A 26,195-nucleotide genomic window follows, 5' to 3' on the forward strand; every position below is an offset into this window, starting at 1 on the left:
TGGGGAGGTGGGTGGGTATTCATGCATGGCTGTCTTCACTTACACGTTGTAGCTACGCAAGGCGTCTAAATTTGTTTATATTTAGTTTGCTCCCCCACCCAAAACACCCCATTTCCCGCCCTTGTCCCGTTACTGTCATTAGGCTTCTTGTGGAAAGTGTGTGTGTTTGTTTTTGTTTCCGCCATATTTGTGACGTCATGGGTCAACGCAGACGGGTGGGATCGGACGCTTCCGTATTTGCCAGTATGAAACTTGCTGGCAGATTAAAACTGTGTGCCCGACCGAGACTCGAACTCGGGACCTTCGCCTTTCGCGGGCAAGTGCTCTACCATCTGAGCTACCGAAGCACGACTCACGCCCGGTACTCACAGCTTTACTTCTGCCAGTACCTGCTGTGAGTACAGGGCTTGAGTCGTGCTTCGGTAGCTCAGTTGGTAGAGCACTTGCCCGCGAAAGGCAAAGGTCCCGAGTTCGAGTCTCGGTCGGGCACACAGTTTTAATCTGCCAGGAAGTTTCATATCAGCGCACACTCCGCTGCAGAGTGAAAATCTCATTCTGCAGATATATCAGTAGTTGTATTGTCTTCTTTATTTTTTTTCACACCAGTGACTGTAATTTTATAAGAGTTATCGACAGCTAGTAAAACAAGAGTTTCTTAGGGTGAAAATAAACATGAAATTTCTTCTCTTACGTTACTGCAAATCGGCACCATGACGTTTCTCGTCAGCTATTGACCTCTCTGGTTGCCAATTACTGGCTTAATGAGGCACTCTGTTTCAGAATTCTGCCGTAATAGCTACTGTAAGATGAGTTTGCGGAAAGTATACTGTGTTTTGGCAAAGGAAGTACAATTAACCCTATCAAAAAGAGAAATGTTGCCGTTACTCATAAACGGTGATACTTCTTCGAATAAGAAAAGCTTAAGAATTCACACAAAAGTGCCAATTCTGTTGGAATATTGGTTGAATTCATCGTATTTTTAACACCTAACGACTGGAATGGAAACTAACCGGAAGATTTTATTCCTTTTCTTGATCTGAGCGGTATTAAAATAATATCTTCAGGCGGAAGAACAGGCACGTGCCAGATGCTGGTTACTCACGTGCCGCTTACCAAACTGACGGTGTGTGATTCGCGAATAAAATAGTTGTTTTTGAGAAAAGTAAACAATTGATCTGTAGCACAACACAATGGTCAGTGTATTGTCAGCAGCTGAAAATAATGCGCGCGACAGGAATGCAGAAGCTAGCCGTGTGTGCCTTGTGAGCGAGAGTTCACGTCGTTCGAAAAACATTGTCATGTAAGTAGATCTGCCTTTGTCAGCAAGACAATTCAACAAATTAAATATTACAACAAAAAAAAAGCGCTCTGCGCTGCGCCGCGCCACAAGCGCTATACGCGTCTCAGTTTGCACATAGCCTAAGGGATGCGTTACAGTGTGGTGCTATGTTTGAATTATCTGATGATGATGGGAGAAGGGAGAGGGTGAAACCCGGTCCGACACACATAGCCTACCTACACTTCTCGAATGTCCGCATTCAACAGATGGATCACAAACGTGCCACATATGAGATATCATGAAGAGGTTTCGAATTTAGTCCAGGACGTTGACGGAAATCGTCCGATGGTGACCGACCGGTTCTAGGCGCTTCAGTCTGGAACGGCGCGGCCGTTACGGTCGCAGGTTCAAATCCTGCCTCGGGCATGGATGTGTGTGATGTCCTTAGATTAGTTAGGTTTAAGTAGTTCTAACAAGGGAACCTCCCCATCGCACCCCCCTCAGATTTAGTTATAAGTTGGCACAGTGGATAGGCCTTGAAAAACTGAACACAAATCAATTGAGAAAACAGGAAGAAGTTGTGTGGAACTGTGAAAAAATAAGCAAAATATACAAACTGAGTAGTCCATGGGCAACATAGGCAACATCATGAATGGCGTAAGCTCACGAGCGCCGTGGTCTCGTGGTCGCGTGAGCAGCTGCAGAACGAGAGGTCCTAGGTTCAAGTCTTCCATCGAGTGAAAAGTTTATTTTTGCATAGTTATGATCTGTCCGTTCATTCATTGACGTCTCTGTTCACTGCAATTCGTTAGTGTCTGTGTTTTGCGATCGCATCGCAGAACCGTGCGATTAGTAGACGAAAGGACGTGCCTGTCCAATGGGAACCGAAACCATTTGATCGCAAGGTCATAGGTCAACCGATTCCTCCACAGGAAAACACGTCTGATATATTCTATACGACACTGGTGATGGCATGTGTGTCACATGACAGGAATATGTTGTCGACCCACCTAACTTGTACACTTGGCGAATGGGTAAAAAGATTCTTCTACCTTGCCCGATTTAGGTTTTCTTGTGGATGTGATAATCACTCCCAAAAAAAATGATGAAAACGTGACAGTTTGTCACATAAACTGAAAATAAAAAATTAAACTTTTCACTCGGTGGAAGACTTGAACCAAGGACCTCTCGTTTCGCAGCTGCTCACGTTACCACGAGACCACGGCGCTCCTGAGCTTAAAGTGTCATAGATGTTGCTTATCTTACCCATGGACTACTCAGTTTGTAAATGTGGCTTATTTTTTCACAGTTCCACACAACTTCTTCCTGTTTTCTTAATTGATCTGTGTTTAGTTTTTCAAGGCCTATCCACTGTGCCAACTTATAACTAAATCTGAGGGGGTTGCGATGGGGAGGTTCCCTTGTAAGTTCTAGGGGACTGATGACCTGAGATGTTAAGTCCCATAGTGCTCAGAGACATTTGAACAATTTTTCTCGTTGACGGAAAATCTGGCTGTCACGAACCTTACGTCACTAACACTCCGCGCCTCCCGCCGGCCAAATACTGGCAGTGAGAGTTTTATCTACCACCAGGTTTCGAAGCAGCTTGCCTCCGAGTCGCTCGCCAGCGCATGCGTGTGCCTTAACCACCTCGGCTGCCGAGGCTGGAGTCGCTGTCGTTACGCAGCGAGTTTGACATACTACAGAAAGATTTCTTTCACTGCGGTGTAAAAAAATTAAGAAAGAAAATTTATTTTCATCTTGGTTTAAAAAAGTTAAGAAACAAAATTTATTTTCTTGCTTTCCTTGCAATGACTTATTTTCCTTCATTGTCTTAACGTACTGCAATGCCGCGCGAAACAAGCGTTAATATTGAGAGGCACCCACATGCCTTGCTCATACTGTGGCATCAAGCAGTCAGGCCTGCAAGATGAGTGGTCTGCCAAGCGAGTGGATTCATTCTTATTTATCGAGTAACATGAACTCTCGTACTCACAACTAAATTACAAATTATCCTCCTGTATGAATAATACGCAACGGAAACGCACATCTGACTATCAGTAATTTACAGAACTCTGACTGTTCGCTACGCACTGGCAATACCACATTTTCTTTTTTTATTTAACGGCTTTTATCAACACGTGGCCATCGCACTGAATATGAGTGGCGCACACATTATAAATTCTGGATATCATGACAACATACAACTCGAAGGAAAAGGCCACCAATCTTTTTCTTTTCACTATCTTATTTATTCCGATAAATTCTATAACCTAAACACATAAATTCTATAACCTACAACAATAACACATGAGAAATTCCGCCCAGTGGGCATGGCTTTACATTGGTGATTCTCTATCTTATGGTCTCGTAATTATTTAACGCTACAGTGCACTTTCTGGATAGGATGGTGGATCTTTTATTATATCTCACACTTCGACTCTCACAACCATCATCACGAAACTTTCCTCCAGACCGAGCGGTACAAAAGGAACATACATAACCCACTACCTCTAAAACTACCTTGGTACTCTCACATGCAAACCAGACATACTTAAATTACATGACATACACCACACTACAACATGAAATACAACACAGGGAATAGTCACAACATTATCACTTTCAGCTTTCCCACTTCAATTAATATTTATCCCAGTTTCACACGACACTGCCCCACTTCGTAATTCTACTTTCCTACTATGAACTCTGGAGATATATGCACGTCTTCCTGTGCAATGCAAGCCAAGTGGCGTTGCTGGATAGACGGCTGACTCACCTTGCTTCTCTCTCAGAGTATTGTAGTTTGAATCCAGCGTCACACGGAAACATATCACGCAAAGTAATATTAAGAACATATTCATCACACACACGAGTCCTCAACTGATACCATGGACGAGTACTTCTCTTTATCCTTTGTCTCATACACAGATTGAGACTCACACAGTCCTCACCACGTGGAAGTACTCGCCTCTAATTTCAAGTCCTGCACATGCTATTTCTTAAATATTTCAACTTATAGTACACACACTAGTAATTCAGCTTAACTTAAGCACACGGAAGTATTTCAACTTATTGCTACACGTGGTTTCATTGTGACCGTTGGTCACTTCCGAAGATTACTACGATCCCATTAATATTACCTGCCTGACATTTAATTCTCCCCACAAAAGTTCCTGAAATAGAGAAATTATTATTTCAAACCACTCTTAAATATTCCACATGCATACCATGTCTCCACTCTTTTGTCTTTACGGAGCACACCTAAGACAGGTCTTAAAAGCAAAAGATCCAGCGGCAGAGTGCCGAAACATGGCCGTTCTTCAGGTCCTCTCGTACCTCTGCCGAAGTGGGGGAGCACCTTGCTACCGTATTGGTCAGCCACATTTCAGGCGCTCAAAGCTCAGGTAAATTTCATCTCTTTGGTCCCACCAAAGGTGGCCAAAGGATCGTCTCAAAGATGACCATATATTCACATTCACTATCTGCGGTTAGCAGACGACCATACATTCATTCATTTCACAGATCTCACCAAACTGGATGTAGGGATTTATTTTGTGGGAGTGCACATGTGGTCAATTAAATAAATAAATTGTCATTCTTTCCCACACTGGTATCCGGCTTCGCTGTATTAATTGAAATTAAGTTATTTTTACAAAAAATGTGTTGTTCTGACAAAAGTAATGAAGTATGTTGTACCTTTTTTTAACGTCGGGCAGTACTGTACCCTTTCAATATTAGGGGAATTAATTTGTGTTGATTTTGTTATTAGGTTTTAGTTATTTCGACAGTGTTTTGACATGCAGACTTATTATGCTTTCACTTGCGTCTTCCTATTACATGACAATTTATAATGTTCAGTCTGGGGATTGATGATGGCAGCTCTTTCTTAAATATTATGTAAGACATTCGTTTCTCAAATCTCGTTCTTATTCCTCGGGATGAAAATGAAATCAAGACAGCAGCACGGTTTTCACGTTTGTTTGTTTGCATTGAAAATCCTCATCTTTGAGGAAACAGCGACACAGTCCACTCACATTAATGTGGCCACCGCCTACCTTCGACATCAATGTGCAACACCAGCTCACAGACGGCAGGTGTCAGCACTACCAGTAAAGCGCGTCGTCGTCGTAATACGGAAACGGAGCAACTTATCTGACGCCTAAAAGGGCATGGTCATCGGCTTTCGAGCCAAGGGTGGAAGAATTTCCGAAACGGCTAGGTTTGTAAACTTCCAAGATGCTACTCCAGGCGGGGGTAAAATGCATGTGCACAACGGAGAAATATTGAACGCTAAAATGATGATTTGGCCCTGTCTGACTATCCCCTGAAGCAGATCTTAGGATCTCTTAATGCTCTTTAACATATGAATTACAACCTCAACATAAATGAATGATTAAGGCAACTAATACTATGGTAAACATTGTTTCTTACTGAACATTTATTGTAGATTAAAAAACAACTCTTTATTACAGATGTCTATATTCCCTAATTAAAATTTCTGATCAGTTGCCCAACTCTGCCCGTTTTTATGGCCACGCGATCTAACATAAATAACGCGAAATGACTGACCTCATCTACGTACCAAACACTAGAAGACACCACTTTCAAAGATGATCTACGGTGGTGTGGAACCTCAGAGGGAATGAACCAACATGATCTTAGCTGTTTAGCTTTAGAGCCCTAATAAGCCGAAGCAATTAGCACAAAATAAAAAACTCTTTCAAACACTAGGACGACAGAAAGCGGTCCTTTGACTGGCATGATCTAATACTGTCTTCTCCTGTCAGTGTTCTACAGACAAGAAACGCGAACTCCCAGCCACAAGAACGGAATTCAGATAACGTCTCAAAGTGAGTCTAGACGGAAGAAATACTCTGTCATTGAACGCTGCGTACTCAACGACTCCCTACCCAGAGGCGAAGTCCAGAATTATATACGTACGCTATAGTACAGTGCCTAACGGTTTTAACTTTAAGATCTCCTGAGAGGGGAGACAGCAAGTCCATCTGTACCAACAAAAGCTGATACTAAGCGATCGTCAAAAATGGGAGCTCAAAATGGAAGACCTCTTTCTCACCACCGTTGGCTTCCTAGCAAAGCTTGGACCCCCTCCCTCGTAACTGCAAAAGGCGAATCATATTCTCGAAACCAGGGAATATTCTCATATATACAGGGTTATTACAAATGATTGAAGCGATTTCACAGCTCTACAATAACTTTATTATTTGAGATATTTTCACAATGCTTTGCACACACATACAAAAACTCAAAAAGTTTTTTTAGGCATTCACAAATGTTCGATATGTGCCCCTTTAGTGATTCGGCAGACATCAAGCCGATAATCAAGTTCCTCCCACACTCCGCGCAGCATGTCCCCATCAATGAGTTCGAAAGCATCGTTGATGCGAGCTCGCAGTTCTGGCACGTTTCTTGGTAGAGGAGGTTTAAACGCTGAATCTTTCACATAACCCCACAGAAAGAAATCGCAAGGGGTTAAGTCGGGAGAGCGTGGAGGCCATGATCATGATCTCCACCACGACCGATCCATCGGTTTTCCAATCTCCTGTTTAAGAAATGCCGAACATCATGATGGAAGTGTGGTGGAGCACCATCCTGTTGAAAGATGAAGTCGGCGCTGTCGGTCTTCAGTTGTGGCATGAGCCAATTTTCCAGCATGTCCAGATACACGTGTCCTGTAACGTTTTTTTCGCAGAAGAAAAAGGGGCCGTAAACTTTATAAACCGTGTGATTGCACAAAACTCGTTATCTTTTGGTGAATTGCGAATTTGCTGCACGAATGCGTGAGGATTCTCTACCGCCCAGATTCGCAAATTGTGTCTGTTCACTTCACCATTAAGAAAAAATGTTGCTTCATCATTGAATACAAGATTCGCACTGGATGCATCCTCTTCCATGAGCTGTTGCAACCGCGCCGAAAATTCAAAGCGTTTGACTTTGTCATCGGGTGTCAGGGCTTGTAGCAATTGTAAACGGTAAGGCTTCTGCTTTAGCCTTTTCCGTAAGATTTTCCAAACCGTCGGCTGTGGTACGTTTAGCTCCATGCTTGCTTTATTCGTCGACTTCCGCGGGCCACGCGTGAAACTTGCCCACACGCGTTCAACCGTTTCTTCGCCCACTGCAGGCCGACCCGTTGATTTCCCCTTACAGAGGCATCCAGAAGCTTTAAACTGCGCATACCATCGCCGAATGGAGTTAGCAGTTGGTGGATCTTTGTTGAACTTCGTCCTGAACTGTCGTTGCACTGTTATGACTGACTGATGTGAGTGCATTTCAAGCACTACATACGCTTTCTCGGCTCCTGTCGCCATTTTGTCTCACTGCGCTCTCGAGCGCTCTGGCGGCAGAAACCTGAAGTGCGGCTTCAGCCGAACAAAACTTTATGAGTTTTTCTACGTATCTGTAGTGTGTCGTGACCATATGTCAATGAATGGAGCTACAGAGAATTTATGAAATCGCTTCAATCATTTGTAATAGCCCTGTACAATGGTACCCTTCTGAGTAAATATCCTTGGAAATAACCCAGCCTGCATGATTTCCAGGGTGACGCTTCCTTGTTCCTATCAACTGCGTTCTCGTTTATCCTTCCGGCCTAGCTACAATACTGGCCAACAGCCGCTGTATTGTGTTTCCGTGCTCAGGTGTCCAGACTGTCCGTCTTGGTACTTCCTGTGTCAGGCAGGACCAACACACCTGTGCGGGCTTTTTCCACCCAGGGCTTGAGTTCTGCCTGCTGTTTCATCTCCACTGGCGTTCCAATCTCTACTAGTATAGGCTATCATTCATTACACCGTTTTCATAATAAAGACATTCTGTCACCTTTCATGCAAAAGCGTTAACAATTATTTACAAGGCATACATGACAATGTCAGTCTTCTTTAAATATTCATATACACGATGTACAGCCTATCAAGTGATGCCAAATTGTAGTTGTAGATCACGGCAAAGTATGTAGATGGGTGCTTGTAAGGTGCGAAATTATAGCCGCCTTACAAGCTGTTCGCGTGCCACTGTGGTAAATGTATACTGTACGTGACAAAATGGCGCTTTCGAAAACCGGCACCGAGGCAACCTTAGTGTACCACTGGCCATAGATGATATATATGGGTGAACAGAACTGCAACGCAGAATGAAAGTTTTACTCTGCAGCGGAGTCTGCACTGACACGAAACTTCGTGGAGATTAATACTGTGTGCCGGACCGAGACTCGAAATAGGGTCTCCATCCGGTACACAACTGTCTGGGAGTTTTAATCTGCCAGGGAGTTGCAGACGTTTACTGACTGTTGAGCAACTGACGCCCACGTGAACCGAGGGGCTACCATGAGTGTCTCCTCAACGACTGTTGAGGACATATTGCAGCGAATGGGCCGCGGCCGCAGGCGCCTAGTTCACGCAACCATGCTGACAACGAAGACTCAAAATTGCACACCAGTAACGGAATTCGCATCCACTGAGTAGCGATATATGACCTTTTCTTGTGAATCGCTTTTTGTGCTCCACCGGACAGATGGCCGTTGGTGCGTACTTCTTGAAACCTCAGAAAGCAAGGGTCCAGTCCGGATTCTTTTCGTGGTGTTCCCTGGGTGAACTTCAAAATCAGGATGGCAATGTTGATCAACACACGAAGCCGTCTACCCTAGTGGACCGTGTCCACCCACACATGCAGTTGGGTTTTCTCAGCACGGTGGCATCCACAAGCAGGACAATGCAATGTGCCGAATAGCATGCAGCAGACGTGCATGATTCGAAGAGCACCAGCATGAGTTTACCGTGCTCCCCTGGCCACCAAACTCCACGGGTTTCAGCCCAACAGGGAGTCTGTGTGACCACCTCGATCGGGCTGCTCGCGCCGTCGATTCTGAAGCGAGACACCTTGAAAGGGTACAGTACTGCCCGACATTGAAAATAGGTACAACATACTTCATTATTCTTGTCTGAACAACATATTTTTTGTAAAAATAACTCAATTTCAATTAATACAGCGAAGCTGGATACCAGTGTGGGAAAGAATGACAATTTATTTATTTAATTGATCACATGTGCACTCCCACAAAATAAATCCATACATCCAGTTTGGTGAGATCTGTGAAATGAATTAATGTATGGCCGTCTGCTAACCGCAGATAGTGAATGTGAATATATGATCATCTTTGAGACGATCCTTTGGCCACCTTTGGTGGGACCAAAGAGATGAAACTTACCGGAGCTTTGAGCGCCTGAAATGTGGCTGACCAATACGGTAGCATGGTCTTCCCCCACCTCGGCAGAGGTGCGAGATGACCTGAAGAACGGCCATGTTTCAGCACTCTGCCGCTGGATCTTGTGCTGTTAAGACCTGTCTTGGGTGTGCTCCGTAGTTTGAAATAATAATTTCTCTATTTCAGGAACTTTTGTGGGGAGAATTAACTGTCAGGCAGGTAATATTAATGGGATCGTAGTAATCTTCGGAAGTGACCAACGGTCACAATGAAACCACGTGTAGCAGTAACTTGAAATACTTCCGTGTGCTTAAGTTAAGCTGAATTACTAGCATGTGTACTATAAGTTGAAATCTTTAAGGAATGGCGTGTGCAGGACTTGAAATTAGAGACGAGTACTTCCACGTGGTGAGTACTGTGTGAGTCTCAATCTGTGTATGAGACAAAGGATAAAGAGAAGTACTCGTCCATGGTATCAGTTGAGCACTCGCGTGTGTGATGAATATGCTCTTAATATTACTTTGCATGTTATGTTTCCGTGTGACGCTTGATTCAAACTACTGTATAACACTCTGAGAGAGAAGCAAGGTGAGTCAGCCGTCTATCCAGCAACGCCACTTGGCTTGCATTGCACAGGAAGACGTGCATATACCTCCAGAGTTCATAGTAGGAAAGTAGAATTACGAAGTGGGGCAGTGTCGTGTGAAACTGGGATAAATATTAATTGAAGTGGGAAAGCTGAAAGTGATGATGTTGTGACTATTCCCGGTGTTGCATTTCATGTTGTAGTGTGGTGTATGTCATGTAATTTAATATGTGTGGTTTGCATGGGAGAGTAGCAAGGTAGTTTCAGAGGTAGTGGGTTATGCGTGTTCCTTTTGTACCGCTCTGTCTGGAGGAAAGTTTCGTGATGATGGTTGTGAGAATCGAAGTTTGAGATATAGCAAAAGATCCACCATCCTATCCAGAAAGTGCACTGTAGCGTTAAATAATTACGAGACCATAAGATAGAGAATCACCAATGTAAAGCCATGCCCACTGGGCGGAATTTCTCATGTGTTATTGTTGTAGGTTATAGAATTTGTGTGTTTAGGTTATAGAATTTATCGGAATAAATAAGATAGTGAAAAGAAAAAGATTGGTGGCCTTTTCCTTCGAATTGTATGTTGTCATGATATCCAGAATTTATAATGTGTGCGCCATTCACATTCAGTGCGATGGCCACGTGTTGATAAAAGCCGTTAAATAAGAAAGAAAATGTGGTATTGGCAGTGGGTAGTGAACAGTCAGAGTTCTGTAAATTGCTGATAGTCAGAGGTGCATTTCCGTTGCGTATTATTCATACAGGAGGATAATTTGTAACTTAATTGTGAGTACGAAAGTTCATGTTACTCGATAAATAAGAATCAATCCACTCGCTTGGCATACCACTCATCTTGCAGGCCTGACTGCTTGATGCCACAGTAAGAGCAAGGCATGTGGGTGCCTCTCAACCTAACAGTTCAACCGGCCACCGCACTGGAGTCAGCATGGCTCCAGAATCTCATTGACTCTACCACTTCACATTTCGCGGGGGCTCAAACTGCAAAAGGCTTTTAACAGGTGATCACATTGATGTGACTGGACAATATGTAAACCTTTAGAATAAATCTCCCATTCTGCAATGGAGTGTGCGTTGTTTTGTCATTTTCGGGCAGATTTGAACTGTATAATTGACCAGTACTCGAATCTGGAACAGCACCTTTCGCGAGCAAGGCTTTTACTGACAACGTTGTCCCGGCTTGTCTCACGACCCATCCTCACAGATGGCGATCAATGCCCCTACACAGTGGCTAAACCATCCCTGTTTCAATGAACGGTAGCAGCAAACAAAGCAGTACAGGGAGAAAGGGGGTGGTAAAGGAAACAAACCTGTGAGGACGAATTGCCTGGAAAGCTTGGCTGGGGAAGTCAATGCCCACGAAAAAAAACGAGGTTCCAACACTGATCAGAACAACAGTTTTAAGCTGTCTGGAAGTTTCAGTTATAGGCATCGTTCATCGTCTTTTACAGTTACTTATGTTTTGTGTCACGGCACAATTGCAGCGTCTCTTGCTCATAGCTAACACAAAACGAGATGTCTTCGTTAAAGGCAATTGCGACATCACGTGTTCTGCAATCTACGCATTCTAGGCAGGCCTGACAGTGCCACCACAGCAAGCAAGGGCCCCTGGGAATTTTTTGCTCACTGTGGCCCGGAATGACTTATCTCCTTTCTTATCGTACCTCCTTGACTAAAACTTTATGCTGGACGGAGTCTCGAACCATGACTGTTACTTATGATAGCAAAATCTCTTACCATATAACAAACAGACCACATCGGAATTGAATTTTTCTAATTTTTTGTATTTACGGTTAGTGAATTTCAGAACTCAAATAGGAGTCATCCAAAGCAGTAAAAATTATCAATAAAATCGACTTTAAAGTTTTTCGAGCTTGTTTACTTCGTTAAAAAAAGCTCAATTTTTGGGCAGGTTTTATGGAAGAATGCTAGCCTGCCTTTCGGAGAGCCTGTGTCCCATTCTTGCCTGACGCAAAATTTTAAACAAAGATACATGTTCTAGAGAATTTCCGTGGAGCTCTCGAGACCCGTAATCACCGGATCGCTGGTTCGAGTCTCGTTTCGGTCTTTTACATATTTTTCTCATTTAGTTAAATAAACTGCGTCATTTAAATATAAAATTCATGAATATATATATATATATATATATATATATATATATATATATATATGTGTGTGTGTGTGTGTGTGTGTATGTGTACATAATCGTCATATTTGTGAAAGATGCATTTCTTCCTATTTCTGACCAGCTGTTCCTGGCCACGCGTTCCACTGGCTCAGTTTGATTAAATGAAAATGGAGGAAAAGGGAAAGCACACATTTCTAATATGCGTGGGAACTGGATATACATTCTAGTATCCATCTCCCTCCCGTCTCTGCCCATTTCCTCCTCCTCCTTTCTTTGACCGACTCCTCCTCCTGTCCTCTCTCTCTGTCCGTCACCTGCTGCCCCTCTCTCCGTCCATCTTCACTTCCCCCTAGGGAAAGCACACATTTCTAATATGCGTGGGAACTGGATATACATTCTAGTATCCATCTCCCTCCCGTATATGCCCATTTCCTCCTCCTCCTTTCTTTGATCGACTCCTCCTCCTGTCCTCTCTCTCTGTCCGTCACCTGCTGCCCCTCTCTCCGTCCATCTTCACTTCCCCCTCTCTCTCCACCTGCCCCCCTCCCCCGTACCCTCTTCCGCCATTACCCTGTCCATCACATATCGCTCTCTTTCTCTATTTTCTCCTTCCCCACTCTCCATCTGCTCTTCCAACCTCTCTTTGATCTTGAGCGTTGTTTACTGTTATTACAATTCATATATTACAAATTATATACCCTAAGTGTGTCCAAAAGTTTATTACATTAACGTGGAAAAATATGAATTAAATCGGTCGAATAGTTTTTGAGATTTTTGGTAACAACGTAGCCCCCTTGCATATTACATACACTCCTGGAAATTGAAATAAGAACACCGTGAATTCATTGTCCCAGTAAGGGGAAACTTTATTGACACATTCCTGGGGTCAGATACATCACATGATCACACTGACAGAACCACAGGCGCATAGACACAGGCAACAGAGCATGCACAATGTCGGCACTAGTACAGTGTATATCCACCTTTCGCAGCAATGCAGGCTGCTATTCTCCCATGGAGACGATCGTAGAGATGCTGCATGTAGTCCTGTGGAACGGCTTGCCATGCCATTTCCACCTGGCGCCTCAGTTGGACCAGCGTTCGTGCTGGACGTGCAGACCGCGTGAGACGACGCTTCATCCAGTCCCAAACATGCTCAATGGGATACAGATCCGGAGATCCTGCTGGCCAGGGTAGTTGACTTACACCTTCTAGAGCACGTTGGGTGGCACGGGATACATGCGGACGTGCATTGTCCTGTTGGAACAGCAAGTTCCCTTGCCGGTCTAGGAATGGTAGAACGATGGGTTCGATGACGGTTTGGATGTACCGTGCACTATTCAGTGTCCCCTCGACGATCACCAGTGGTGTACGGCCAGTGTAGGAGATCGCTCCCCACACCATGATGCCGGGTGTTGGCCCTGTGTGCCTCGGTCGTATGCAGTCCTGATTGTGGCGCTCACCTGCACGGCGCCAAACACGCATACGACCATCATTGGCACCAAGGCAGAAGCGACTCTCATCGCTGAAGACGACACGTCTCCATTCGTCCCTCCATTCACGCCTGTCGCGACACCACTGGAGGCGGGCTGCACGATGTTGGGGCGTGAGCGGAAGACGGCCTAACGGTGCGCGGGACCGTAGCCCAGCTTCATGGAGACGGTTGCGAATGGTCCTCGCCGATACCCCAGGAGCAAGAGTGTCCCTAATTTGCTGGGAAGTGGCGGTGCGGTCCCCTACGGCACTGCGTAGGATCCTACGGTCTTGGCGTGCACCCGTGCGTCGCTGCGGTCCGGTTCCAGGTCGACGGGCACGTGCACCTTCCACCGACCACTGGCGACAGCATCGATGTACTGTGGAGACCTCACGCCCCACGTGTTGAGCAATTCGGCGGTACGTCCACCCGGCCTCCCGCATGCCCACTATACGCCTTCGCTCAAAGTCCGTCAACTGCACATACGGTTCACGTCCACGCTGTCGCGGCATGCTACCAGTGTTAAAGACTGCGATGGAGCTCCGTATGCCACGGCAAACTGGCTGACACTGACGGTGAGGGTGCACAAATGCTGCGCAGCTAGCGCCGTTCGACGGCCAACACCGCGGTTCCTGGTGTGTCCGCTGTGCCGTGCGTGTGATCATTGCTTGTACAGCCCTCTCGCAGTGTCCGGAGCAAGTATGGTGGGTCTGACACACCGGTGTCAATGTGTTCTTTTTTCCATTTCCAGGAGTGTATTTATTCATGTATTACATAAATTAAAAATTATATATATTTAAAAATATGCGAGTGTTAGAACGCAAAGTTATGTAAAAATTTCGGAGCAGTCGCTGAAGAACTTTCGGAGATTTAGGATTGTGAACAAACGAATGTTTGCATTTTTATATAGATTTGGCCTATAAATATTAGAAGCTCCAGCAGGTATATAAAACACGTGGGTATTAGAATTAATAAAGATTGTTGAGATTCAAAAAGCACATTTCAAATTATACTTTTCTCTTCTTCACCTATTTTACGCTTCACAGGAACGTTCGTGGAGCATACACCTTTGATTACAATTTTACCACAGTTTTTTGAACACCTGGCCGCAGATACAGTTCAGCAGACTAACAGTCTACTACGGAACCACACGATCCGTCGAACCAACAGCCTTGCATTAGGGTATAAAAGACGCCCAGAAAACTTTGAAGTCGATTTCCTCAAGAATTTTTGAGAGCTGCATCGAACTGCTTTGGCTGACTGACATTTGAGTTCTGAAGTCCACGTAACACAACAACGAGAAAATACGAAAGTCTGATTGTTTTGTTGGTCTCCTTGTAAGCTGAGAGCACCATTTTGTCCACGTAAACAAGAAGGCGAGGAAGCCAGGCATTTCATTACACCTCTGTATTCAGTATGAGCATGACTAAAATAGCTTACGTGAGTCAGTGTATCCACCTCTAGCCAGGCTGCCAGACACTTACTCGGCTCTCATATGTTAGTAACGTTGACTGTCGCCAACTGCAGTGCTGTGTGCAACGCTAATGTGCATCTCATCCGTTGTCCGCTTTGTGCCAGAATGGAGTGTGAAATGCAGGTCACTCTAAGATCAAACAGCCGTTGAAGGCACGTGTCTCTATAAAAGTCGCTAGAAATAGCAGAGACGTACAAACAGAAGGAAACGCGCACACACGCAAACACACACACACACACACACACACAAACGCACGACGGACGCACACACGTGCTAAACGCCTTGCGCACGCAGACCCAAATACACACGCGCACTTAACGGATGAGACTCGCAAGTAACATCACGGATTTTTGTGAATGAAAAGCAGTTTACAGTCGAGCGCGTGTCTGATATTGAGCCACTATTTGAAACTGCTTATCTGAACTGGACGCTGGCCGCCTTCTTCTGTTGGACTAACGTAAACACGAAATCGTCTGACAAGGGGAGGCCGCCAATTGTGAAATTCAGATTCGATTCATACTGCGCATAATAAAAGCTCATGGCCAGAGGTGTAATGTGGCAAAACACCAAGATGCACTTCTCAGCCGTTGTCGAGAAAATCGACAGTTAAAAGAAACCGTTGCGATGAAATACTCTCTACGATATGTAATTTTCTACAGCGTCGTGGCGCAGCGGTAAGCCCTCGGGTTCGTAATCCGAAGGTCGCCGGATGGAATCAAGCGCCATGCAATTATTTTTTATTATTAGTTTTTTGTAATTCAAACATTAATGAATTGCTTATGCACGTTGGTGAAGGCGGATCGCTCTCCAATTGTACCGCCTCCATTTTTCCGTTTGTTTAACAGGGTGTACCAAAGCTCTCCCGTCCGCACTGATCTTCGACGATGTTATAAGTTGCGTTAGGGACCGCATCTACCTTCTTTCGAAGTTAGCAGGCAACTACGCTGTTATGCGGCGGCTCGTTTCGGCCCATTCAACATCTGTCCTTCAAGTGTAACGAGCGAGTAACGGAGTTTACATTTCATACCTGACACAGCAAATTTGTGTTCGTGGGGTCTCTATTCAAATTCGAACGTTTGACTTACGCTATACGTATTCGTTTCGGAATATCGTTTCTACGTCTTCCATTAACTATACGTGGTTAACATTATGAAGACAATTAATAACATTTGTGAAATACAACTTTGTTTGCGGAAAACATAATGATGTTCGAAGTCGCCAGTTTTTCCACGACAAACGACTTTCAACAACTTATTATATGCATAAATGTTGCAACTGATTACCGGGAATTATATATATATATATATATATATATATATATATATATATATATATATATATATAATCAGTGAGGACGTGAGAGCTTTGGATCTCGTGGTCGTGCGGCGGGGTCAGGGATTTTCTCTGCCTCGTGATGGCTGGGTGTTGTGTGCTGTCCTTAGGTTAGTTAGGTTTAAGTAGTTCTAAGTTCTAGGGGACTTATGACCACAGCAGTTGAGTCCCATAGTGCTCAGAGCTATTTGAACCATTTTTTTGAGAGCTTTGGTACACCCTGTTAAACAAACGGAAAAATGGAAGCGGTACAATTGGAGAGTGACCCGCCTTCACCAAGATGCATAAGCAATTAATTAATAGTTTATATATATATATATATATATATATATATATATATATATATATATATATATATATATATTACAAAAAACTAATAATAAAAAAAGTTGCATGGCGCGAGATTCGATCCGTCGACCTTCAGATTACGAATCCCAGCGCTGACCGCTGCGCCACGACGCTATATAAAACTATTAATCGTAGAGAGTATTTCACCGCAACGGTTACTTTTAACTGTCGATTTTCTCGACAACGCCTGAGAAGTGCATCTTGGTGCTTTGCCACATTACACCTCTGGCCATGAGCTTTTATTATGCGCAGTATGAATCGAATCTGAATTTCGCAATTGGCGGGCTCCCCTTGTGAGAGCCAGATTGAATGCCTGCACCTGTTATGCTCTTTGAAATGTACCCTTCAGCTCGACTAAATTCGTAATTTTCGCTTCACGTTTGCTGCGCCGCATCGAGAGTACCACTGTAAATTCTTACCCCTGGCAAGACTGCACTTACGCCTGGAGAGGTGAAAGACCTAGCTGTTTTTATTTCATTATTAGCTGACAAACCTGGATTTGCCCGGGTATTCATTTCGCCAGTATTAGAAACGAAAGCAAAAAATGAACTGCATTTGTAGTGAAGTATCGAAAAAAATTCATTTACATGAATTCGTGAAATACCTTTGAATTTATGAGACAGACGTACAAAGAAGCTCCAATTGAGAGAGCGATTGCAGATTTCAAATTTAATGGATCTGTCCTCTCTAAGATTTGGAAGGAGAAACCGTTCCATGCGCAGCGAGGCGGTGGCAACAACAGAGAAGGGTGTGAAATCAGACAAGGATGAAAATGTTTCACCTAGAGCGAGAATTTTCGTTAACCATTTCAAATTTAACGAATCTTGCTCGCCTCCGTTCCTGAGGAGAGGAATTATTTCAGTAGCAGAGGCGCTTCCAAATCACTTCTGATTGAAGCTGGTAAGGAATCAAATGTGTTCGTAGAGTACTTCCGTTTGCGTCTGTTAGAAAGTCCTAGACTATGTTAGTTTTTCTAAGTGTTTAGTGCTTCGTTTGCGTTCATTTAGGTCGATAACATTAGGGATGTATGTGGCGTTTTTATGACCTTTTACAGTGACCTGTGGACACATTAACGGCCTCGTAGGACCTCAGCTCCACGATAGACTCTGTCTCCAGGGTTGCAGTAGTGAGAAGTAGTTACTAGCTTACATATTTTTGCGTGTATCTGAGAGAAATGTGTGAGAGATAATAATAGTATATCCGTTATTATTAACGTTCTCCTCTGCGCTCCTTAAGTGAAAGCATCTCTAACAGCTTTTTGCACAGTCACACCCTTCGTTGTTTCTGTAATGCCCCAATCCTGATTATACGGTTCAATTGACCTAGTTGTCTCGAGTAATAAAAATAATACCTTTGTAAAATATGATCGCTTTCCACAACTAACGCAAGAGGATCCCGAAATTTTCCCCGACCACAGCCTGCGTAATAAAAATGAACAGCAGAGATCATATAATACTACTCTTCAGTGGTGAGTCAGTTTAAACTAAGCCTTGTGCAACGTATCAGAAGATTTTACGTGTGCACTCCCCCCTCCCCCCCCCCCCCCACACACACACACAAGTCAAATCTCTGACACATGGTTGCTAACAAACTGTTATTCCTTTGCGCGACCTTAGATTATTGTTTATTGGCCATGATCCTAATCTCTAAAGCAGCAGGCAATTAAGATGATGTGCAGGACGAACACACAAGTCGAGAAATATTTCCAAATTGATGACAGTGCATTTTCACTCATTCGCCCCTGACAAGCTAGCATTCACTTAACAGCTAACATTTACTTAACGTCTCCCTGACAGGATAAATATTAGATATAACAGCATACTTTCACTTAGCCTACGCTGACTACGCTGACAGGATGTATTTTAAACATGTAGCGTATTAACTTTCACTTAGCGTGCGTTCCACGATGTATCCTTCACATACACACAGTCAAGCCACAATGATGTGACCACAACCTGTGAAACTCACTGGCAGATTAAAACTGTGTGCCGGACAGAGACTCGAAATCGGGACCTTTGCCTTTCGCGGGCAAGCGCTCTACCATCTGAGCTACCCAAGCACGACTTCAATTCTGCCAGTACCTCGTCTCCTGCTTTTCAAACTTCACAGAAGCTCTTCTGCGAACCTTTCTTCCAGGAGTGCTAGTTCTTAATGGTTCGCAGAAGAGCTTCTGTGAAGTTTGGAAATCAGGAGACGCGGTACTGGCAGAAATGAAGCTGTGGGGACGGGTCGTGAGTCGTGCTTGGGTAGCTCAGGGGTAAACTAAATGAATTTCGCGATGTGTTCTAACATTCTCCACGATATGGCCGAAAACGGAACTATTCATCAATTTTAAAATTCACACGTTGCGAGAGCTCCCCGTTCAGTATTAATATCAATGTACTCTCTCACCCAGGGATGCAGGTCCAAGGAGATGCCGTGGGTGATTCTAAGAAGTCGCATCCCCAATCTCACATCAGTCATCCCACACCAGCATTGGTAGCTATATCATGAATCTTATCCCTCCATGCGACGATTTCATCTTTGGACAGCCGTCGAAACTCGCCAAATGGCAGAGTTTGTTGCATAGCATGCCTAAAGAGACTGTTTACATCCGTGTAAGGGATGTAACTCAAATCATCAGGTGGCTTTTAGTCCTCCACACTAATTCATGGACATTCGCCTTCATGCACCTGTGGACACACTGCCGAAGCCCCCTGCGAACACTGCATGTGGTAAAAAGAAACATGTCAACATCAGCCAACAGTTCGATGTTGATACAATACTTTTAAACACCGCATCCCACAAAATCTCCACTGCAGTGTAATAGAAGACAGGATCCAGTTACATGTGCCAAGGCATACACTCCAGAATTTCTCAAGAACGACCACGAAGAAACGAAGTCTGTCTCCACATACGATTTAGTACATCTTTTTAAATCAGATATGCTGAATTCCTCCTAAACATTCACAATGTGCCTCTACTCTGTATCCGTTATGGCAGCGGTTTTGAGTTTGCTAGTGAATGCGGTTGTATCAGGCAATGTGGTTTTGTGGAATCTCCCCATCGAATCCAGGTATTTGTATGGGAAGATCCTCTTGTTTATTGTAAGCTGAAACTTATCATCGGGAAATCAAGCTCTAGTGATACGCATACTTCCCCAGCATGTCATCTCAGCAAGTTTCTGAAGAAGTAGTTTCTCAAGAAGTACCTGCGTAAATCATAAGATATGAAATCTTGGAAGTGGAGTGTTATTCTTTGCATGATTCACCTGGAAAATACAATGTATTTTTCTACATTGTCAGGTATGATGCTGACAAGGTCATTCTCAAACCTGAAATTCCACAATTGCTCAACAGCAAAGTGAGCATCATACCTCCTCAGATTAAGAAAGAAGACGAGTATGTGTCATGACATTTGGATATTCAAGACGCATGCATTTGAGCTACGCTGCAGAACAGTGGCCTCTATGTGGAGTTTTCGATTTTCTGTCCCAAGGCATCCCACAATTATGATACTTCACTGCCTCCTTGTATAACGCATCATTCTCCTGACAGTTGGTGATTGGAATGTTTTTACTATAAATCAATGAACATCCCATGTAAGTGTTTCGAGCTCGTCTTGTAGGATTTTACTGTCATATGACTCAAATTTTTTGCAAGGGGAATTATACACTCCTGGAAATGGAAAAAAGAACACATTGACACCGGTGTGTCAGACCCACCATACTTGCTCCGGACACTGCAAGAGGGCTGTACAAGCAATGATCACACGCACGGCACAGCGGACACATCAGGGACCGCGGTGTTGGCCGTCGAATGGCGCTAGCTGCGCAGCATTTGTGCACCGCCGCCGTCAGTGTCAGCCAGTTTGCCGTGGCATACGGAGCTCCATCGCAGTCTTTAACACTGGTAGCATGCCGCGACAGCGTGGACGTGAACCGTATGTGCAGTTGACGGACTTTGAGCGAGGGCGTATAGTGGGCATGCGGGAGGCCGGGTGGACGTACCGCCGAATTGCTCAACACGTGAGGCGTGAGGTCTCCACAGTACATCGATGTTGTCGCCAGTGGTCGGCGGAAGGTGCACGTGCCCGTCGACCTGGGACCGGACCGCAGTGACGCACGGATGCACGCCAAGACCGTAGGATCCTACGCAGTGCCGTAGGGGACCGCACCGCCACTTCCCAGCAAATTAGGGACACTGTTGCTCCTGGGGTATCGGCGAGGACCATTCGCAACCGTCTCCATGAAGCTGGGCTACGGTCCCGCACACCGTTAGGCCGTCTTCCGCTCACGCCCCAACATCGTGCAGCCCGCCTCCAGTGGTGTCGCGACAGGCGTGAATGGAGGGACGAATGGAGACGTGTCGTCTTCAGCGATGAGAGTCGCTTCTGCCTTGGTGCCAATGATGGTCGTATGCGTGTTTGGCGCCGTGCAGGTGAGCGCCACAATCAGGACTGCATACGACCGAGGCACACAGGGCCAACACCCAGCATCATGGTGTGGGGAGCGATCTCCTACACTGGCCGTACACCACTGGTGATCGTCGAGGGGACACTGAATAGTGCACGGTACATCCAAACCGTCATCGAACCCATCGTTCTACCATTCCTAGACCGGCAAGGGAACTTGCTGTTCCAACAGAACAATGCACGTCCGCATGTATCCCGTGCCACCCAACGTGCTCTAGAAGGTGTAAGTCAACTACCCTGGCCAGCAAGATCTCCAGATCTGTCCCCCATTGAGCATGTTTGGGACTGGATGAAGCGTCGTCTCACGCGGTATGCACGTCCAGCACGAACGCTGGTCCAACTGAGGCGCCAGGTGGAAATGGCATGGCAAGCCGTTCCACAGGACTACATCCAGCATCTCTACGATCGTCTCCATGGGAGAATAGCAGCCTGCATTGCTGCGAAAGGTGGATATACACTGTACTAGTGCCGACATTGTGCATGCTCTGTTGCCTGTGTCTATGTGCCTGTGGTTCTGTCAGTGTGATCATGTGATGTATCTGACCCCAGGAATGTGTCAATAAAGTTTCTCCTTCCTGGGACAATGAATTTACGGTGTTCTTATTTCAATTTCCAGGAGTGTATGAGCATACAACTTGGTATTCTGCCACGTATGGCATGTGTCGTTCAATGAAAGTGGTATGAGAGGCTGTGGGATCACCTTCACAATGCACCACAGCAACTAGTAAGCACTCAAAGTCAGCGTATACTATAAAAGGACACCATTAATGGAGGTGGGTGTTTTCATACTTTGAGAACTGTTTATTCTTAGTGAGCATTTCCATATGTGCCAGTTCCTGGCTCAAGCAATCAATCACATGTCTTTCTAAATACACTTAGTTAAGAGATGGGACACCCGCAGCAAAAGTACAGGGTTATTACAAATGATTGAAGCGATTTCACAGCTCTACAATAACTTTATTATTTGAGATATTTTCACAATGCTTTGTACACACATACAAAAACTCAAAAAGTTTTTTTAGGCATTCACAAATGTTCGATATGTGCCCCTTTAGTGATTCGGCAGACATCAAGCCGATAATCAAGTTCCTCCCACACTCGGCGCAGCATGTCCCCATCAATGAGTTCGAAAGCATCGTTGATGCGACCTCGCAGTTCTGGCACGTTTCTTGGTAGAGGAGGCTTAAACACTGAATCTTTCACATAACCCCACAGAAAGGAATCGCATGGGGTTAAGTCGGGAGGGCGTGGAGGCCATGACATGAATTGCTGATCATGATCTCCACCACGACCGATCCATCGCTTTTCCAATCTCCTGTTTAAGAAATGCCGAACATCATGATGGAAGTGCGGTGGAGCACCATCCTGTTGAAAGATGAAGTCGGCGCTGTCGGTCTCCAGTTGTGGCATGAGCCAATTTTCCAGCATGTCCAGATACACGTGTCCTGTAACGTTTTTTTCGCAGAAGAAAAAGGGGCCGTAAACTTTAAACCGTGAGATTGCACAAAACACGTTAACTTTTGGTGAATTGCAAATTTGCTGCACGAATGCGTGAGGATTCTGCACCACCCAGATTAGCACATTGTGTCTGTTCACTTCACCATTAAGAAAAACTGTTGCTTCATCACTGAAAACAAGTTTCGCACTGAACGCATCCTCTTCCATGAGCTGTTGCAACCGCGCCGAAAATTCAAAGCGTTTGACTTTGTCATCGGGTGTCAGGGCTTGTAGCAATTGTAAACGGTAAGGCTTCTGCTTTAGCCTTTTCCGTAAGATTTTCCAAACCATCGGCTGTGGTACGTTTAGCTCGCTGCTTGCTTTATTCGTCGACTTCCGCAGGCTACGCGTGAAACTTGCCTGCACGCGTTCAACAGTTTCTTCGCTCACTGCAGGCCGACCCGTTGATTTCCCCTTACAGAGGCATCCAGAAGCTTTAAACTGCGCATACCATCGCCGAATGGAGTTAGCAGTTGGTGGGTCTTTGTTGAACTTCGTCCTGAAGTGTCGTTGCACTGTTATGACTGACTGATGTGAGTGCATTTCAAGCACGACATACGCTTTCTCGGCTCCTGTCGCCATTTTGTCTCACTGCGCTCTCGAGCGCTCTGGCGGCAGAAACCTGAATTGCGGCTTCAGCCGAGCAAAACTTTATGAGTTTTTCTACGTATCTGTAGTGTGTCGTGACCATATGCCAATGAATGGAGCTACAGTGAATTTATGAAATCGCTTCAATAATTTGTAATAGCCCTGTATGGTTGATGTTCATTTTTACTCATTTGGGAAAATAGGTGGGACACGTTTTTAATCTAGACATACTGATGTTTCTCACCTTCAGAGCATAGCAATAAATAGCAATAACTTTACGTGCTTAGGATGCTGGTCAGCTATTTTCGAAAAGTACAGTGGGCCTCTGAGCACTATGCGACTTAACTTCTGAGGTCATCAGTCGCCTAGAACTTAGAACTAATTAAACCTAACTAAGGACATCACACACATCCACGCCCGAGGCAGGATTCGAACCTGCGACCGTAGCGGTCATTCGGCTCCAGACTGTAGCGCCTAGAACCGCACGGCCACTCCGGCCGGCTCACGTCTTCACTTGCTTCCTTTATCAACGAGAAGCAGACTGTAAACGTGAACCAAATAATTAGGGAACTGTCTCTCGAATTTTAGGAGATCTGGGATTGTGGCGGCAAATGAGATACCTTCAAATTTATAATTACCACAGACATTAGTTGTTTCATATATAGTTGTAAGATATGCATGTTTTGAGCAATTTATATTGCAAGCCAGAAGACACCAAGCAAATAAATATTTATCCCCCATCCTGATATTCTGGACATTAATACATTCCTCTTAGGAGCAATATCTGGAGGAAGAAGAATGAAACTGGATACTCTATTAACTGGATAAAAAACGTGTGAGTACACGTGAAGTTGGTTGTAGATGTGTGAGCATCTTACCAGGCCCACTTCCCTTCATATCAGAAGAACTCTTCCCTATGACGCTCTGCAATTGACGCCTTCTCTACTATCACGCCAACCTTTCCTCAACGTTTGATAACACGTTTTCTGCAGCATCATTAATGCATCCGTTAGCAGGGTGCGTCAGCTCACAGTATAGAAATGCCTTGCAGCTGATGGCAGAGTACCTTTGAGTGTTCAGAATGAGATTTCCACTCTGCAGTGGAGTGTGCGTTGATATGAAACTTCCTGGCAGATTAAAACTGTGTGCCAGACCGAGACTCGAACTCGGGACCTTTGCCTTTTGCGGGCAAGTGCTCTGCCACCACTAGAGCACTTGTCTGCGAAAGGCAAAGGTCCCGAGTTTGAATCTCGGTCCGGCACACAGTTTTAATCTACCAGGAAGTTTCACCTTTGAGTGTTGATGATTTCAGCGAGCTCCCTTTAAAACACTGCTTGGCATGCATGAAGCATGTTAGTTGGGTCTCAAAACCCTGCATTTATGTTATTAACGTGGTACTGGTAGATCCAGTTCCTGTAAGCACCCGCAACCACAATTTAGTCCTAATGTGGCTGTGTGATTTACGTGGTGTTGGTGAACAAGGTGAGTTGTGGGGCTATAACTGTTAGTACGGGGACAAAGTGACGCAGATGTTGATGGATTCACCCTGCTACCACTAGATGGGGGTCAGTAGCCACATGAGCCTGAATGAGGTGACGTAGACAACACTGCCTGGCTGCTGCTAGATTGGGTCACGATAGACAGAGGGGCCCAAATGAGGTGATGCAGATGTCAAAGGCAACATCAACAACGTCTCTGATGGTGACATTATTGCTGTCCGCAGTGCAGCAACCATACCTCCGGACACATCTCACGAAGAAGGCAATACCAGGGCGTCAATTTATTCTGGAACATACATGTCACAATAGTCTACAAGTGTCATGACAAATTTTGCACACACACACACACACACACACACACACACACACACACACACATACACAAGTATATTTAGACAAATATTTACTAAAAACGTCTGCCTCAAAAATGGTTCAAATGGTTCTGAGCACTATGGGACTCAACTTCTGAGGTCCTTAGTCCCCTAGAACTTAGAACTAGTTAAACCTAACTAACCTAAGGACATCACACACATCCATGCCCGAGGCAGGATTCGAACCTGCGACCGTAGCGGTCTCGCGGTTCCAGACTGCAGCGCCTAGAACAGCACGGCCACTTCGGCCGGCCGTCTGCCTCATCGAAACGATGTGATGCAGACACTGATGGCTGCATCAACGATAGGTCCAGCGGCTGTTTTGTTGTCGCTTCTGGTACAGTAAGGCTGCATCCATAAAGCGTCAGTGTTCCTACAAACAAAAAGCAGGACTGATAAGTATCAGACGCACACACACACACACACACACACACACACAATAGACATATAAAATGGGCAGCCAGATGTGAACCGATGAGAAGATCAATTCCCCCTTCATAGAATGTGGTCAGCTGTTGGTGGATCCACAATCGTTCCCACTCTTGCACTTCCTCATGAGACTGAAGCCGACAACCATGCACGTCATTTTTCAAGTCGGCAAAGATGTGGAGAACGTGTCGTGAGAGATCTGTGTTGTCCGGAACATTTCCCAAATATTGCGGTATTTCCCGATCAAATCTCTGAATTGCTGCTTTTGTCTGATTGGCAGTGTGGGGGCAGGATGATACCATCTGGGCGTTTTGACTTCATGGCGCACTTTCTGCACAGCACTGTGTACTGATTATGGTTCCACAGTTGAGGAACTCAACGAGCATAACGTCCCTGCAGTAGAACAAAAAGTTCATCATGACCTTACCGGAACTTGTGTGCATAGCTTGAATTTCTTTGGTGGGACAAGATGTGGGATGTTCCCACTGTTGGCTTTGCCATT

Source organism: Schistocerca piceifrons, chromosome 6 (genome assembly GCF_021461385.2).
Source record: "Schistocerca piceifrons isolate TAMUIC-IGC-003096 chromosome 6, iqSchPice1.1, whole genome shotgun sequence".
NCBI classification, from domain to species: Eukaryota; Metazoa; Arthropoda; class Insecta; order Orthoptera; family Acrididae; genus Schistocerca; species Schistocerca piceifrons.